Genomic DNA, 19,437 nt, shown 5'->3' on the forward strand with positions numbered 1-19,437 from the left:
CCAAAATGAAGAGCATGGCATTATTTCAATAGGCTTTTCTTACAGCTCAGTTTTCAAGACTGGGAGTTGTCACTTTTAGACCAAATTAAAGTGAAATGAGTATAATATATTCTAATGTTTATTCTTACAAGATCATTATCAAGATGAGGGGCAGTTGAGGCCAAGTTCAACAAAAGATTATGGCTGCTTTTTTTTTTTTTTTTTTAATGCAAGGAAGAAGAAACCATAGGCAAGGAGCCCGCACACCATTCCTTCCAAGAAAAAAAAATGCAAAAACAATACAAAAGAGCCAAATTCAAGATCCGTTCATTTCAAGATACCTGGACACACTGCGTTTGAAAGACTGGAGATTATAGGTAGGCCTAAATTTGTCCTTTTGCAGCTTTTTTTGTAGCACAAAGGCAGAAAGACAATACGACATCTACATCTTACCCATAACACTTCAGGACTAACATTATAGTCTAGAATTACTCTTGTTATGGATGATGAATTAAACTCTTGTTACAGCTCAGGAATATGGCTGGAAAGAGAATTTTAGGCCAGGTTAGAGTAAAACCTGTATACTGCCATTTACAGTAGACTGCTTCATCATGGTCAATGGCTCAGCAAACATTGCAACCCCTTGATGCCAGGATTCCAGGGGCCTGAATGGTGAGAATGGCCATGTGGCTCATTCAACTGGATGAACACTGGTTAGTATCTCATTCTATCAAGTTTTTTTCTGCCTCTCTGGACCCTACCTTGGGGTGAGAAAGGTGTGGATGATCCCAGTAACACATCAGCCACATATTCTTACTCCTATAGCCAGTTTTCTAATAAAGGGTCATTCCCATGACTAACATGAAGATGTGGTTGCATGGACTTTGACAAACCTTAACTAGGGGTTAGGAATGAGTCCACTGTTATCATCATTGATCATCCGGACCTCCTTTCCCACCCAAGGGCAGGTAACTTGGTCTAAATTTGCCATCCCTCCATCTTAAATGCTAAACTGTAATACTAGACAAATATCAAAATATAAGGCTGATCACGAAGTGCTATGGGATGAATGTAGAGACAAACCACTGTCTTTCTACCTATGAGCTATGTGAAATAACCCACGAAAGAAAAATATGGACCTAGTTATTGTAATGCACCTATAGTCAAACTAACCCTCTCAAACTGAATACACTTGGCCATCAACTAACTGAAAAGGAGCTAGGGATCTTTACACAGTTGTTGCATGGAAAATTGAGCCTTAAGTATGGAATGTTTCTCCATGGTTACTAGTCAAAATTACTCACCCAATCTTACTACACCTGGCTGTAAATTAACTGAAAAGGGACAAGGGATCAGTGTTAAATAAGATATTCTATACCAAATTTAGAATTCAATTTGTATCATCGTATCAAAGGCACCAACATCCTTGCATGCATCAGCCGTGGTCACCTAATGGCGGCTCTCCACGCTGCTTGATGGGTTTCAAGTCACGCCGGCCCCTAGTTTTGCTGGCCCTGGCCACTCTGGCCTCCCACCCTAGTCACACCGGCCCCCCTTTCCTGACAGAAATCCAGTCGTTACAGCTGTTATTATTACTCATTTTTAGCTAACCTAATTATTATTATTAGCTAAGGGTCGGAGTGACTAGGGCGGGAAGAGCTATGGGCCGGAGTGAGTCATTTCCGCTTGATCCACCATTACATCTCCTATGCAGCCACTTATCACAAACACTGACCAAGATGAAGTTATTTCCCACACCCTTGCAGCAAACTACACCTGGCCACACTTCCTCTGCTTTGACAGTATTGCCACCTGCCCTACATATCATCACTTTTGTTGGTGAAAGTCTGCTGTATGTATATCTAACCCCTCTAGAAAAGCCTCTTAAGCTATATAAAGCCATATGGAAGTAGCAGGCACAAAAAAATAATAGATATGGTTACGGCATACTGACCAAAGTCGTATCCAGCTAAATGTCCTCTCCAGCAATAGTGTTATGATGGTTGTGGTTGCTCTAGTAGTGGCAATGATAGTTCTGGTAGCTGTGGTGGTGGTAGTCCTGTACAGCTAAATGCCTTGATGCCGGAAAGGTGCCCACAAATTACTTCACCTCCATGTCATGCAGTTTTTTGCCATCATGCTGTCCTTCCCCCCAAACTCACACCCCTGAAAAAGAACATTCATATAAGCCATGACACTAAAAACTCCAGGAAAAATATCAATGGGTAAGCTTTAGAAATACTCAGGAATGTTTGCAAGACACGCTAAAGTCAATATTATCAGCATAAAAACAATTAATGGGAAGAAAAAGGAAAAAAAATCTTATAAAAAAATGTAAAAATCCTTCACCAGTCACAGCTCCAGCCAGGCTGACCAAAGCTGGCAGATTCCACCAATCTCCACATTCTTTCCCTCCACTTGTTCCCTGCCCCCTCCATCCCCCCACCAGTTCCCACCCCCTCTATCCCTCCCTTCATGTCCATTCCTCCTCCTTCCTGCCTCTCCTCCACCCCATCTCTCTCTCATTTCTTCCTTTCCCCTCCTTGTCTTTCCACCTCTAGTCATCCTTCTTCCCTCTACCTTTTCCTCTTACTGAAAAGCAGCTTCTTCCATCCCCCTCTCCCTCCTCTCTCCCCCGTCATCCCCCCCGCCGTCCTTCACTCTTATGGCCTCCTCCTCCGGTACTCCCACGCCCTCCTCCTCCCTCCCCTGCAACATACAACAAGGGGGGGATTAGAAGCAATAAGAAAAAAAGGGTGTATTACAATACAGTAGTAGCTACTACTGTCTGTTCAGTCAGAGGTACATTTTTTCACTTACTTTATCAAAAAAAAACTGCCTCCTGAATATAAAATCACTTTAATCCTACTGGGGCTCCATAAGGCAGAACCTGGATGAAGAATGAATCCCAGCAGCAAACGTTAAGTTTTATAGGTTGAGTTGATGAAACAATCCAAGTGAAATGTGCCAATGATACACTTTCAATACAGGTGTCATTAGGCTGATGCCAACAGTTTCTCTGACTGCCAACAGGTTTTAATGTTATTTTGGGGCATCCTTAAGACATCTGAATAGACGGCTTGCTGTCCTACCAAAATTCCCACGGAACATTACAGTATTTTACTGAACTTACTACATGACTAAAGGACTCATTCCTACCTCACATCTATGGCAAGCTGCAAAACGATGACAATCTGGGACAAGTTAAAGTGAATGAACTATAGTCCATATTCAGCATGCACTGTTTGATGACTGTCACATCCATTACTAAATTATACAAGATTCTGCCAATGGATGAAGAATCGGGTCAGTCTAATTTACCATCAAATTAGAGTAGAATGTCCCAGCAAATGCCACCATCCAAGTAAACACTGGCCTGGAACATCTTGCTGACCAGTTTGATGGTGACAGGCTGGCGGCGCTACACCAAAGTGCTGGCTTCAAAGAGGGTGTTGTCTGCCCTGAAAAATAATAATAATAATAATAATCTATATACCTCTCTACTGTATCTATAGCCAGATGCCTTAATCCCATTAGGGGTGGAAAAAAATGATATTAATGTCTTCAAAGGGGAGTGTCGTCTGCCTTGAAAAAATAATAACTTGTCGTTTCGTTTTTGAAGGTTCCAACATGCTTGCATGCATCAGCCTTCATCACCTAGTGGCGGCTCTCCAAGCTGCTCAATCTCTGGCAACTTCCCTATTCAGTCCCTTATCCTTCAGGTCACACTCAATGACCTCATCACAGGTCTTTTTAGGTCTACCTCTTTACCCCCAACATTAACACTTCTCACTTTCTGTACCCAGTTACCATCCCTCATCCTCTCCACATGCCCAGACCACCTCAATCTACCTCTCCTCATCACAACACCAATACACTCCAGTCCCATCCTACCTCTCAAGTCTTCCACTGTAAACCTAGTCCCCCAGCCCTTGCACGCAGATATGCACTGCACATCCACATGACCACTCTCATTTCTGTACATTTGAGACTGCAAATATCCTCTTCCTTTACTGCCCAGGTCCCACTACCATACAGCATTATAATTATAATAATAATAATAATAATAACAATAACAATAATAATAATAATAACAATAATAATAATAATAATAATCTATATATCTATCTATCTGCAGCCAGATGCCTTAATCCTATAAGGGGTGGGAAAACAATTATAATAATTACTGTACACAAAATAAATTTTTTAAAATGTATACAGCATCATTATCATCATCACCAGCACCATCTTCAACTCCGTCAATTCCAGGATTAACTGGAATGTGCCATAGTCAAGAGGGGCTGTGAGGCCTATGAGAAAAAAAAAAAAAAAAAAAAAGTATCATCATCATCATTATCACCACCATCAACTCAAACTCTTGCTATATCATCATCATCATCATCTTCCCTAAATTTTCCCACCCTCTGTCAATTCCAGGGTTAACTTGAGCATGTTGTCTTCAAAGAGGGTGTTGTGTGGCCTGTGAAAAAAAATGTATATCATCAATCATCAGCAGCAGCACCACCACCACCATTATCATAATTTTTTTTTTTCCCACCATGGTAAAATAAACTGATGCCTCTTTTTTTTTAATGCAGCACTACACCATCCACTCACTCGATGTAGTGCTGCTCTCAGGTGTCTGCCCATTCCTCTCCCCCATCCTTCTTTCCTTCCATCCTCTTCTGTCTTTCCTTCCTTCATTCTTTCCTCGTCTTTCTGCCTACGGGTGACTTCACACTCCCTCTTCTGTCTTTCTTTCCTTCATTCTTTCCTCTTCCTTCTGCCTGTGGGTGACTCTACACTGAGAGACACACTAAATGGTTTCCTGTACACCAGGAAACCATTTACTAAGCTGGGTGGTAACCATATGACCAAAATTTGGCACCTGGTGGTTCAGTGGGTAATTACGGCACTCCAATCGGCTTGAGTCAGTGAAGGTTTATATCCAAGGGATGGTTGGGGTTTATTGCTCACATAACGCCACTCAGGGATGTGTGAGGCTGGCCACTCTCATCTGAAATGTCAGGACCAACTTCCCTAGTCCCAGGCTCCTATGCTCCTCATGGGGCAACATAGGATTGGATGATGGATGGATGGATGCTGGATGATGGATGGATGGATGCTAGGAAGAAGGAACCAAAGGCCAGGAGCCCATAAACTATTCTAATGTTTATTCTTACAAGATCATTATCAAGATGAGGGGCAGTTGAGGCCAAGTTCAAGAAAAGATTATGGCTGCTTTTTTTTTTTTTTTATGCAAGGAAGAAGAAACCATAGGCAAGGAGCCCGCACACCATTCCTTCCAAGAAAAAAAATGCAAAAACAATACAAAAGAGCCAAATTCAAGATCCGTTCATTTCGAGATACCTGGACACACTGCGTTTGAAAGACTGGAGATTATAGGTAGGCCTAAATTTGTCCTTTTGCAGCTTTTTTTGTAGCACAAAGGCAGAAAGACAATACGACATCTACATCTTACCCATAACACTTCAGGACTAACATTATAGTCTAGAATTACTCTTGTTATGGATGATGAATTAAACTCTTGTTACAGCTCAGGAATATGGCTGGAAAGAGAATTTTAGGCCAGGTTAGAGTAAAACCTGTATACTGCCATTTACAGTAGACTGCTTCATCATGGTCAATGGCTCAGCAAACATTTTAGCCCCTTGATGCCAGGATTCCAGGGGCCTGAATGGTGAGAATGGCCATGTGGCTCATTCAACTGGGTGAACACTGGTTAGTATCTCATTCTATCAAGTTTTTTTCTGACTCTCTGGACCCTACCTTGGGGTGAGAAAGGTGTGGATGATCCCAGTAACACATATACACTCAAACCTCGATTTAAGGGACTAAATGGGGAATCAATTTGTCCCATACTTGAAAATGTCCCTTACTTAAGAATGTCCATTGCTTTACCACATACATAGACAATCTTATTATGAAATGCAATGATTGTTTAACTTATCTTACTTATTTATATGATTATGAACATTATTTTATAGGTACCGTATAAAGAAACATATTAATGTGTATAACCTAGACATTACGTATCATTTTTTAATGGTTTTGTCCATTTATCAGATAGAATATGGAGTCCCTTAAATCCGAAATCCCTTAAATGGAGGTCCCTTAAATCGAAGGATGAGTGTATTCTTGCTCCTATAGCCAATCCTCTAACAAAGACTCATTCCCACAACAAACATGAAGATGTGGTTACATGGACTTTGACGAGCCTTAACTAGGAGTTAGGAATGAGTCCATTGTTACCATACCTACTCATCTTACTCTAACTTGGTCTAAAATTTGCCATCCCTCCATCTTAAATGCTAAACTGTAATACTTGACAAATATCAGACTATAAGGCTGGTCATGAAGTGCTATGGGATGAATGTAGAGACAAACCACTGTCTTTCTACCAATAAGCTCTGTGAAATAACCCACAAATGAAAATTATGGACCTAGTTATTGTAATAGACCTATAGTCAAACTAACCCTCTCAAACTGAATACATTTGGCCATCAACTAACTGAAAAGGAGCAAGGGATCTGTACCAAGTTGTTGCATGGAATCTTGACTCATAAGTAGGGAATGTTTCTCCTTGGTTACAAGTCAAAATTACCCACCCAATCTTACTACACCTGGCTGTAAATTAACAGAAAAGGGACAAGGGGTCAATGCTAGACAAGACTTTCTATACGAAATCTTTCTATCTATCTACTGCCAGACGCCACAATCCCGTAAGGGGTGGCCATTTGACTTTGAGTTATTTGTTTTATGGGGAGGGGCACTAACCCTCCACCAACCCACTTGTTGACACATAGGGAGCACGTATGGTTTGGTTATATGGTTACCACCCAGCGTTGTAAATGGTTTCTTGGCTTACAGGAAACCATTTGGCTTGTCACTCAATGTAAAAGCCACCTGTAAAGGAAAGAAAAGCAATAAGAAGTGACAGGAAAGATGGGAGAAATATGAAGAGAGGAGGACAGGCACAGAAAAAGAATGATAAAGGCTAAGGAAGAAGTAGGCAGCTTTACATCAAGTGAGTGGATGATGGATTTTTATAATTTAATTTGTATCATCATATCAAAGGCACCAACATCCTTGCATGGATCGGCCTTGGTCACCTAATGGCGGCTCTCCACGCTGCATGATTGGCTTCAAGTCACTCCATCCCCTAATTTACCAGCTCTAGTGATTTAGTCACTCCAGCCTCACACTCTAGTCACACCGGCCCCTTTTTCCTGACAGAAACCTACTCATTACGGCCATTACAGTAATACCTCGATATACGACACCCCTAGATGCGATAAGCCGGCTTAACGATTGGGGTAGAAATACCACCATACCCTGCCTAACGATGACCAAATCCTGGTTTAACGATGGGTTTTGATTTTTTTTTTAGATTTTGATGACATTTTAGACTAAAATTGTGTGTTTAGGTTGATTTATAAACTATTTTTAGACTTAGATTAAAGTGTTTTAGCCATAGGTGGAGTGAACATTGTCATTTTGGGGTACAGTTTACTAAGCTTGATTTGATGATTTTCTGATTTTTTTTGTTGGCTTTAGTGAGTTATTTACAGGTGTTAGGCTTAGGTTACCTTCCTTGACAGCCGTTAGGCCATTTAGATTGGCTTTAAACTTGTTTTGGGGTTCATTTGGGCTTGATTTTGGTGGAAACTCAAGGCTGAGAAAAGCTCCACAGCCTCATTCCCTCAATAAGACCATGACTAATGAGACTAAAGCTGTACTGACCTTGATGGGATTCTGCTGGGGATGGAGCCAGTGTCATCCAGGAAGGAGCTGTCTGCTGAGATGCATGGAAAGTCACCCATCAAGGATCTTCTCTTGCTGTTGTCAGGAACAGTGATGTGATGTGGTTCTGAAAAGATACTAAAATGTATACCGGTACATCATATATTCAGATATATATGCCTCCATCTACTAACTGAAATCCCTACGCTACATGCAGCAAGCCCTTTATATCCTGCAGACAAATGCATACACACAAATATACTGTATATCATGGGAAAAGTTAAACTTACATGAATGAAGTGCCTACTACTGTGGCAGTAAGGGTAAAAACACATGTAATATTAATATATTGGTACATCTCAATACTGTACAGACCATCAACTTTAATATGCAGACCAGATACTGACACACACACATATTCAATAATTACTTTCAAACACTAGCTGAAAGAACTTCTGGTCAAAGAAAAATTTACATTGCTATAACTCTTTGAACAGCACCATATAGCACTGAATACACATAAAGTTGGCAAAGCACTTCTAATTATACGAGAATATATAACCCCTCCACTTCTGTGATGCATTTCATATCTTCTTGCTCGTATAAATTAATACTTTCCACAATCCTTGTCTATCCACCCTGTCATATGCTTTCTCCAAATCCATGAAAGCCGCATACAACTTCTTTCCCTTCTCTAGAAACTTTTCCACTAAAGATCTAAGAATGAATATTAGTGCCCGTATTATTAAAAATTCCTAGGAGTAAAAGTTCCTCTCAAAGTGATATTTGGCTCCTAGCTTCTAGAAGTACTCCTAAAAGTTACTTTCAACTCCTAAGTTTACTCATAAATCGCTAAAAAGTAAAAGTCCTCCACAAGGACTTTTAAGGAGATAGGAGGGCTTTTAGTGTCAGTAAACACAGTAGCTGCGTCCCTCAAACAACAAGAGACAAGACAACATAGACCATGGCTGACCGACACCACCCACCATGCAGAAATTTTCAAGCTCGGAAGAATGCATTCATGGAATATGATGATCAAGAACTTGTAAGAAGGTACCGTTTCGATCGTGAGGGCATTCTGTTTATTACGAAATTGAGGAGAGGATTAGACAGGCTTGGCGAGCTGTTGGAATGTTGAAATCTGTTTGGAATAATAATATGCTTTCGGTACATACTAAAGTGAAAATTTACCATTCCATGGTTAGACCAATTTTAATTTACGGGCATGAGTCATGGTACAGTACAATTGCAACAGATCAGAAAGTATTAGGATTTGAGAATAAAATACTGAGAAGGATTCTTGGGGTAAAGTGGCAAGACAGAGTTACAAATGCAAGAGTAACGGATATTACGAGAGTGGAACCAGTTAATGAATATGTGAGACTGTCTTGCTGGAAGTGGCTGGGGCACATATACAGAAAAGAAGGTAGTTTAATACAGGATGTGCCAGAGTGGACTGCTAGAGGAAGAAGAGGTAGAGGTAGGCCGAGGGAAACCTGGTTGAGGACAATGAAAAAAGAAACAGGAGAGGAGTGTTGGTGGGACCTGAAGGAGATGGCAAGAGACAAATATTGGTGGAGAGAGTTCATTGAGGCCCTATGCATCTCGTGGGGTGCCACAGGAAATGACTGATTGATTGATTGATTAGTAAGAGATGTACTGGAAAGGCCCACACATCGAAACCATCCTCTCACACCCGAGACAAAAGTGTTGATACTATTAAGGTTCCTTGCAACTGGAAAAATGCAGCAGTGTAACTGTGATGACTTTAGACCATCGCAGCCATCAGTGAGCAATGTGATAACGGAAAACTCTGTGCTCTAACTGCTTCACACATTGTTAAGAGGTTTGTGAAGTTCCCCCATACACTCCGTGAACTACAAAGAACTGAAAGAAAATTCAGGCGAATTGCTGGCTTTCCTGGGGTAGCTGGTGTGATTGATGGGACTCACATACGAATTGTGGCACCAAACCAGTATGAAGAAGTGGGTATAACTTTAGAAGTAACCAACGTTACCGATTTTCATTATATTATGTCCCTGAACTATTTTAACCAAGACTTACCTTTTACGGCTAGTTTGAGTTGGGGGAGCTAATTTTGTAGGGGTCGTTATATAGAGGCTTAGGTTAGGCTATCTCTCCTTATTCCTTCTTGTAATGCTTTTCACTTTATCACATTCACTGATGGAACTGGGACACGATAATGGTCTTTGGCTTCTTAGTCACATTCTATACCTGAAAGATTTGAGGAAAATTAGTCATGAAGAACATCATAATCCAAGTTACATTTCATCATAAACAAGACCAAGTCTACTAATACATAAAAAAATATACAGGAAAAAAACACAGCAATTTTTAAATTCGGAGGAGTGGGATGGGGTGAGTACTTGACTGTAAATCCATATTATATACGCTGGTGTTAGAGTTCTGAAGTATTGACTAATTCCCTATCAATGGTACTGCTATCTGGGTGACAATGCTACATCAGCTACATTTTGAGCTACACAACATTAGCTGGCAATCTTTCCAATATTTACTATGGAAAAAAAAAAGGGAGGGAGGGGGGGAGCAGCATAAGAAGTCTTACTGTACATCCGTTGCAGCCTCTTGATAAAACCTTACGGATTAAACATATGGAAAATGAAATACAGTAGTCTTCCATATCAGCCAGGGATACTTTATAAAGATGCCTGTTGATGGTCGAACAATGAATATAGCATCAGTGGTCCCCCTACCTGGCATAAACCCAAACTGCATCTCATCAATATTCACTCTTTCTCTAATCATACCTTCTAAAACTCTCTCCATTACCTTCATTATCTGATATGAAAGCTTTATACCTCTATAATTTCCTCTTTCCAGGGCATCACCCTTCCCTTTATACACATTTACAATTACACTCTTCAGCCAATCATCTGGGACAACACACTCATAAATAATCCTATTTATCAGGTCAGTGACTAAACTCACCCCTATATCGCCTGAGGCCTTCAACATTACGGCAGTCAACCCAGACAAACCTGCTGCCTTCCCCACCCTCATCCTGCCTATTGCCTCACTCTCAGTAGCAGTATCAATCAAAGGCCAAGGGCCAGACACTGGATCTGCTGGCTCCAAACCTTCCCTGTCCCAGTCAAACTCCTCATTCAACAACCGGTTATAATGCTCTCTCCATGCATCTTTAATATCCTCACTGTTCACCACTACCCTTCCTTCATCATTCTTCACACACTGCTCACCTATGATATCCCGATTATCCCTCTTCACATGACCTGCCACCCTAAATATATTTTTCCTTTCCCCATGATTTAGGTTATCAAGTAATTGTCTCTGTGACTCAGACTTTGCCCTGTATACCTCTCTCCTAGCCCTACGCTTGGCAGCCAAATATTCCTCTTTGCTACCACCCTTCTTCCATTCCCGGAAAAGCCTTCTTTTTCTCCTTAATTGCAGCTTCTACACCCTCATCCCACCACCAAGCTACTTTATGTCTTGGTGGTCCTCTTGTCCAGCTGCATGCTACATCAGTAACTCTCAAGAAATTGTTCTTGAGGGCTCTGTACTGTTCATTAACGCCTCTGTCTACAGCTCCCTGTTCAACCACCACTCTCCTCAACTCGCTATAGAAGGCATCCCTTACTACTTGGTTTTTCAGCTTCCATATTTTCCTCCTAGGTACATAAGTCCTCTTTTTCATCATTTGTTCTTTAAGCACCACATCACAAATCAATAGTTTGTGCTGCTGCACACACTCCTTACTTCCTATAACTTTAACATCCCTCACTAACCTCCTATCGGCCCTCCTAACCAGAAAATAATCTATCTGACTGCTACTTCCCCAGACTCATAAGAATTAAACCCTGCCTAACCTTGAATGACCTAATCCAACTTAAATCAACCCAACCTAATCTAGCTTAACCTCACCTAACCCAGTCTAATTGTATTTAACCTCACAATCTCACGTAACCTCCCCATACTTAACATAACCTATTTTGAAGCAGCCTAACCGCATCTAACCCTACCTAATCCTACCCAGTCTCACTTAACCATACCATACCTGACCTAACCCAACCCAGTCAAGCCTAAAATGACCTAATCCAACCTAATCTAACCCAGCCTAACCCAACCAAATAAAACCCAACCCAAAACCTATCCAAACCGACGTATTCTAAAGCAATCTAACCTAATCCGTCTATATCTAGTCGAACTGAAGCCAACCCAACCAAAAATTACCTAATCAGACCAAACCCTGCCCAAAGTGACCTAACCTAACTTTCGATCGGCTATATATTCGCTATTAAATTTTGCTGCCTGAAAAAAAGTCTACGGATGTCACATTCCAAGTTTCGCCTGTTCTGTGTACACGTATAACTTCGTTCTTACCTAATTGTATCTTTACAGGAATGAGTCAAGCTCGTACTGTCCCGTGTCTTAAACTATATTTATCGTACATATTCTTAAATTTGTGAATTGTTTTGGCAAACACTATTTCATTCGGTAGTGCAATTCCATTGATCAATTGCTCTGTTTGGGAAACTGAATTTCCTTACGTCTTTATCACCTCTCCTTCTCAGCATGTCTTCATTTATGTATGTGTGTGTGTGTGTGTGTGTGTGTGTGTGTGTGTGTGTGTGTGTGTGTGTGTGTGTGTGTGTGTGTGTGTGTGTGTGTGTGTGTGTGTGTAATTCACCGGGTCGTGTGTGTGTGTGTGTGTGTGTGTGTGTGTGTGTGTGTTCTTACCTAATTGTATCTTTACAGGAATGAGTCGTACTGTCCCGTGTCTTAAACCATTTTTATCGTACATATCCTTAAATTTATGAATTGTTTTGGCACACACTTTCATCCGGTAGTGAATTCCACTGACCAATTGCCCTATTTGGGAAACTAAATTTCCTTACGTCTTTATTGCCTCTCTTTTTATGCAGTTTTTTGCAGTGTCCTCTTGCTGATGCATCCCCATAGGTTATATACTTATTTATGTCTATTTTCTCCTACCCTGATATGCATTTATATAGTATACTGTATATAATATACAGTATAATCATGTCTCCTCTTTTCCTTCTTTTATAAGAGAAGGAAAAGAGGAGACATGATTATACTGTATATCATATACAGTATACTATATAAATGCATATCAGGGAAGGAGAAAATAGACATAAATAAGTATATAACCTATGGGGATGCAGCAGTAAGAGGACACTGCAAAAACTGCATAAAAAGAGAGGCAATAAAGACGTAAGGAAATTTAGTTTCCCAAATAGGGCAATTGGTCAGTGGAATTCACTACCGGATGAAAGTGTGTGCCAAAACAATTCATAAATTTAAGGATATGTACGATAAAAATGGTTTAAGACACGGGACAGTACGACTCATTCCTGTAAAGATACAATTAGGTAAGAACACACACACACACACACACACACACACATACATAAATGAAGACATGCTGAGAAGGATAATAACATCATTCATTAGACCAACACTGGAATATGCATCAGTAGTCTGGAGTCCTCATCTAAAAAAGCACATAGACAAGATTGAAAAAGTTCAAAAGGCCGCTACAAGATGGATACCAAGCTTAAGGGACCTAAACTACGAAGAAAGACTAAATAAACTGAATCTACCAACACTACAGGAGAGAAGGAAAAGAGGTGACATGATAATGCTATATAAATGCATATCAGGAAAGGAGAAAATAGACATAAATGATTACTTAACATATGGAGAAGCATCAGCAAGAGGACACTGCAAAAAATTGCATAAGAAGAGAGGTGATAAAGACGTAAGGAAATTCAGTTTCCCAAACAGAGCAATTGAACACCATATTATGGTGTTTGCAACACCTTAAACCTTCTTCAGTTATACTTTTCAAGTAGTGCCCAATTCTCTTGCTGTATGGGGCTACTCTTGGGTCAGCATTATTAAATTCTTTAAGCAACTTACCTCACTCCAGTTACCTCCATATTCACTTACCGCAGGCCTTTGCCGGTTCCACCTTTATATTTTGTAGTTTCCCAACCTCCCGTCACCCATCAAAGAAATACCAGTACTATATGACAATAGACCAGCTGGCCCACGCTAGTCAGCTCCTACACAAGTGTGACTAAATAAAAGAAAGTCATAATCCCACTGGCTGGGGAAGCACCCAGGCACCTTTCTTACCAGTTTATTTCTGTATCGTGGTAGGTGGTGGCGACTATCATCCACTCACTTGATGTATTGCTGCCTACTTCCTCCATAGCCTTTATCATTCTTTTCTGTGCCTGTCCTCCTCTCTTCCTATTTCTCCCATCTTTCCTGTCACTTCTTATTGCTTTTCTTTCCTTTACAGGTGGCTTTACATTGAGTGACAAGCCAAATGATTTCCTGTAAGCCAAGAAACCATTTACAACGCTGGGTGGTAACTATATAACCAAACCATACATGCTCCCTACATGTCAACAAGTGGGTTGGTGGAGGGTTAGTGCCCCTCCCTGGAAAACAAATAACTCAAAGTCAAATAGCCACCCCTTACGGGATTATACATATCAATGTATATACATATCAATGTTCCCTTGTTTATGATCACAAACAAACTGCCACCATTCATACAGTAGTAAGAGAAGAGTTGTGTAAGGTCAGCAAAACACATCACTAGGACTCAGGTGCTAAAATGCCTCCTGTGCGAAACACCACTGTCCACTACTAACGAAGGCTCTCTCATTTACCTGATCAATTATCCTGTATTCTTGTCTACAGGAGCATTTTGTTAAGTGCTCAGCAGCAGATCACCATCCTCCTTTCAGGGGATGCTGACCACCAGTCCCCTGAGTTCATATCTACCTGAGTGAAGTGAAAACAATACATGAAGCTAAATGCTGAAGGATTTAATCACTCAGTTCAAAATGATGATGCCATCCTTTTTCTGAAGGAATCCTCAAACTGAGGTGAGCCATGCTTCTGTACACATGGCTTGTATTCTCATCAATTAAGCAAGCTCCCTAGCCCTTAGCTAGTTATTTTTGGATACAGCGGGGTAATAGGATTATATTAAAAAAATATGGATACTCAGTCTCTCCTTTTCTTATGAATCCATACATCTTTCCATGAATAAAAAAAAAGCAAATAGTTGAGAACCTACAAGACTTATTTCTTCCAAGGATAATAGAAAAAAAGAAACCAAATCAATATACATTCATTCTGAGATACCTGGACATGTAACAGACGAGGTCACAGGCAATGGGAAGGACAGACTGAGGAAAGAAGTTCCTGAGCTGACCAGCCGTATAAATGAAAGTCTGAAAATACCAGCAGGTTCTAGTTTTAGACAGCTGGACCCTTGTTTCCTTTTGTACAGTTTTGTGTTTTATATTTTAAGCCTGGTTTAGTCAGCTAATTTATTGAGTTTTAAGGAAAACTTTTAATAGTGAAGCTTCAGCAAGGCCTTTGATCATCATCAATCATTCATCATCCATTCCTATGGTGCCCCATGAGAAGTGTAGGAGCCCAGGGCTTGGCAAGTTGGTCCTGACTTTTAAGATGAGTGCGACCATCCTCACTCATCCCTGCTATACATCTTTACAGGCTCAATTAGACTGGAGCGCCTTAATTACCCACTAAACTACCCGAAGCCATAATGTGGTACTGGTTATAAGGTTACCAGTGTAGTAAATGGTTTCCTAGAGTACAGGAAACTATTTGGCTTGTCACTCAGTGCAGAGTCACCTGTAGACAGACTGAAGAGGAAGGAATGAAGGAAAGAAAGACAGAAGAGGATGGAAGAGAAGAAGGAAGGAAGAGAGAAAAGGGCTACAGTCACCCGAGAGCAGTGGATGGTGAGAGAAAGGCCTTTGATAATAGGGGAATTTAAATAAATCTAACTTAACCACTCCAGTAAAAGCACATCTTTTAACTATTATTCTTGCTACTGCCAGATCATTTATGCTTTGCTTAAGGAAGACCTCTGGAAAAGAAAGGGCTAGTATCATCTGATATGAAAGGGTTAAAAATATGCACAGTCTGAGAATACTGTATCCCCTTTATTCTAAAATACCTATTTGATGATGATGATGATGATTCATATTTAAAGCCTATCCATCTCACTACTGTAGTGAAGACAGGGTGATGATAAGGATCATGATGCTTACTGGTATTCAAATCACCCTTTTAGTGACAGCAAGAAAAAGGTTATGATGATGAAGACAATTATTATGATGAATCTTACTAACCATATTTATAACTGTGAGAGTGAGATGCTAATATTGTTACTGTTGATTATGATGACAAAATGTAACTCATGAGCAATTAAACCTGGTACTGACCTAAGAGTATGAAGAACCATACCAGTGAAGCCACCAGTGTCGCCAGGGAGAGGGTGAAGCCATGTTCCACCACTGACCTTGCCTCACAGTGCTGCCCTGCAATACACATCAGTCACTGCCTCTGTTCTTGGGAAGCAGCTGTGTTATCATTAGCTTAAAGGACCCTGTAGTACCTCTTCCTTCACAATTTGGTATACCTTTGAATACCTATTAATTTTCTCTTTGCATATACAGTATAAATACAGCTTCATATCAGAACATGATTTTTTTTTATTAAGAAATATTTAATGAAATTATAAGAAACTGTATTTTAAATATATTCATGTCTTTTTATATATTTACTGTCTCCCTCTGTCTGTATTTCCTCCTGCCTATGATCTCCAGTCTTTCAAACGTAGTGTGTCCAGGCATCTCAAAATGATCGGATCTTGAATTTGGCTCTCTATTGTATTTTGTTTTTCTCTTGAGGGAACTGTTACTGCGGGCTCATGGCCTTTGGTTCCTTCTTCCTCGCATAAAAAAAAAAAAAAAAAACATGGATTATATTATTTAGAGTTTACTGACCACAAACACTCTACGTAAATGTACATAAACATGGTCAAGCTCTTTTGGTCAAAAGACTGGGAAGCATGAGAGTTGGCAAAACTGGAGAAACACAGCAATAAAGCAATAAGCAGCATGTATTTTGGGTCTCACCAATGTAGGAGGAAGGACAGTGGCAAAAATACCCTGGGCTGGCATTGGCACAGGTTCCACCATTAAGACAGGGTGACCACTGACACTCATCAACGTCTTCACAGTGCCCACCCTCTCGTGTAACCTCTGATCCCTCTAGGCACCTGAAGGTCCATGGTTAACAATTATTTTAATTACTCTGCAGGACATATAAATCTTCACAGCAGTTAATTATATCATCATCATCATCATCCGGACCTCCTTTCCCACCCAAAGGCAGGGTGAGGAGTAGCAATGTCCAGACAGCCCAAAATTGCCCAATCCAATGGGCCACGCTTCCATTCACTCATCATTCAAGCCCCCGGAATCCTGGCTCTATCGGATACGCCAAAAACATTCACCACGTTATGTAGCTTCACAGTTAATTATATTCTAGAATAATTTTGCTTTGTCATATTTTTTCCTGTAATACAATACTTAATTCACTCTGGTTTGGTTTCTGGTGTCTGATAACCCTATGAGCGAGGATGAAAGTATAAACAGTATCATGCTAGTGAAGAGACACAGACAGACAGACAGACTAAGAAATATTGTACATTCATACATTCTGTAATCCAGTGTTCCTTGTTCGCCAAAGTCAACCTTTTCTTTCACTGTTCGTAAAGAATTCTGGTCAAGTTCTCTAAGCATGAGGCCCTTTCATGCAGTTTCATTCCACATCTTCCTTGGTCTAACAATGGGGGCTATCCCTCCCACATTCAGCTCTCCCATCCAATAGCTCTCACACATTCTCACCATGTGTTCAAACCACTTTGACCTGTCCATGTGCATTACCCCACTAACATTCTCAATAGCCATGCAATCTCTTAATTTGTCCACAATGTTTGTTTCTTAATGTGGAACTTCCTCTTAATTTCCTCACACTGTGTATTTCTTAGTGTGGAATATATTACAAACTAACAGATGTGGACAGAATGAGACATGCAGATAAAGAGAGATAAAGAAAGTACTGTACTAACCCACATTCATGCCTCCACCAGACATCAATACAGGTGGGGTGAGGCAGGTGACATTATTGCAGCCAGCAGACACACTAGTGAACATGGTGGCTAGGGCTAGGGCTGATGTGTTAACCAGAGGTGGCAGGGGCAGTGGCACTCCAGACACTCGTAGGTCATCCAGGCAACCTTAAACATCATTGGAGGAACACATATATAACAAAAAAGAAGGTCCAAATTACCAAACACACGGATCTAGTCATACAACCATAATATAATACTGCTCCATCAAGAGAGAAGAGGTCTTTGGCTGTGTGACACAGTTCAAACAGATCCACACTGTAAAAGAGATTAAGGAGATCTTATTGTATGTCTAGACACTTGGACACATACCATGAGTGAGATACAAAAAAAAAAAAGGCTAATTATCAGTGAACTTAAACATCTAAATTTTTGGAAGAGACAGAGAGAACATGCGTCTGGGCACTCAAGACACCTGCAGGTCATTGAGGCAGCCTGACAAACATCATATATTACAAAAGAAAGATCTGGACAGTAAGTCCTAGTTATAAATAGTCTTTATTAGGTAAAAAATAATTGGTAGCAGCCTCATTTTTGCTGCCCCATTGCAAGCCACACAGAGTTCAGGGCTTGGTAGGGTTAATAACTACACTTCCATAATCCAGTTAATTTAAGTCATAAGAAACCATCCTACATCCCTGACAACATTACAAATTAAAGAAAAACCTCTGGCCTCTTGCAATCAAACCATGGCACATTTGTACACAACTTTCTCTAACTGGATTTCTATCAGTAAATTATATAAAAATTACTGATTACAGATCCACTGCTACCTATAAAGGAGCTTTACTAGTTTTCCCTAACTTGTAGTATAGTACCAGTTGTATGGAGAACTTTGAGATACAGTATACTGAAAAAAAAAATCTTGTGATTGAACTGACAACTGCCTCAATAGCCAACATCATCATCATCTTCATAATTAGTCACTCTGGTTCACTTCCATCTCTGTTCACTCACAAACTCTATCCTCACAAATGTAACACCATTATTCTGGTTGTTGGCACTGTTTTCATTATGTCATCACTATTCACTCACACACTCTGCCCTCACAAAAACATTAATATTATTCATATAATAATATTATTATTCTATGGATGTTGGGCCCATTTCACTGAGCATGCTTTTGGTACTTCTCCTAATTTCATATTTCTTCTTTTCTTGCATCAGCATCCTACTTCATTCTATTTTTAAGTGAAAAAAACATGAGGATAACAATGATGATAAAGTTATTATTATTACCGCCACCAATGAAGTTGAAGGAGGTTATATATTCACCTACATTTGTCTGTCTGTCCAGACAGTATCTCCAAAAGTTCTCAATTATATCAATGAAGTTTAGTGGAAGGGTGGGCCATGGGCCAAGGAAGAATTTATTAAATTTTGGGGTGGATCCAAATCTGGATCATGCATTGGCGGAGGTATGCGCTCTTTGAGTGTTTCCTAGTTATTATTATTATTATTTATCATTATTATTAATACCACATTATTATAATTTTGAAATTAAAACCTTACACAGTACCTTCAGATATATATGGTGTGCCCACAGAGTTATACATATAGAGTGCGCCACCCTGGTTTGAAAGTGACGCAACCGGAAGTGGCTCAGCGGCCATATTGGGATGCCCAGTCTCACGCTCAAT

This window comes from Coenobita brevimanus, unplaced genomic scaffold (genome assembly GCF_032717465.1).
Source record: "Coenobita brevimanus isolate Jiangsu-jjx unplaced genomic scaffold, ASM3271746v2 jjx.HiC_scaffold_2566, whole genome shotgun sequence".
NCBI lineage: Eukaryota > Metazoa > Arthropoda > Malacostraca > Decapoda > Coenobitidae > Coenobita > Coenobita brevimanus.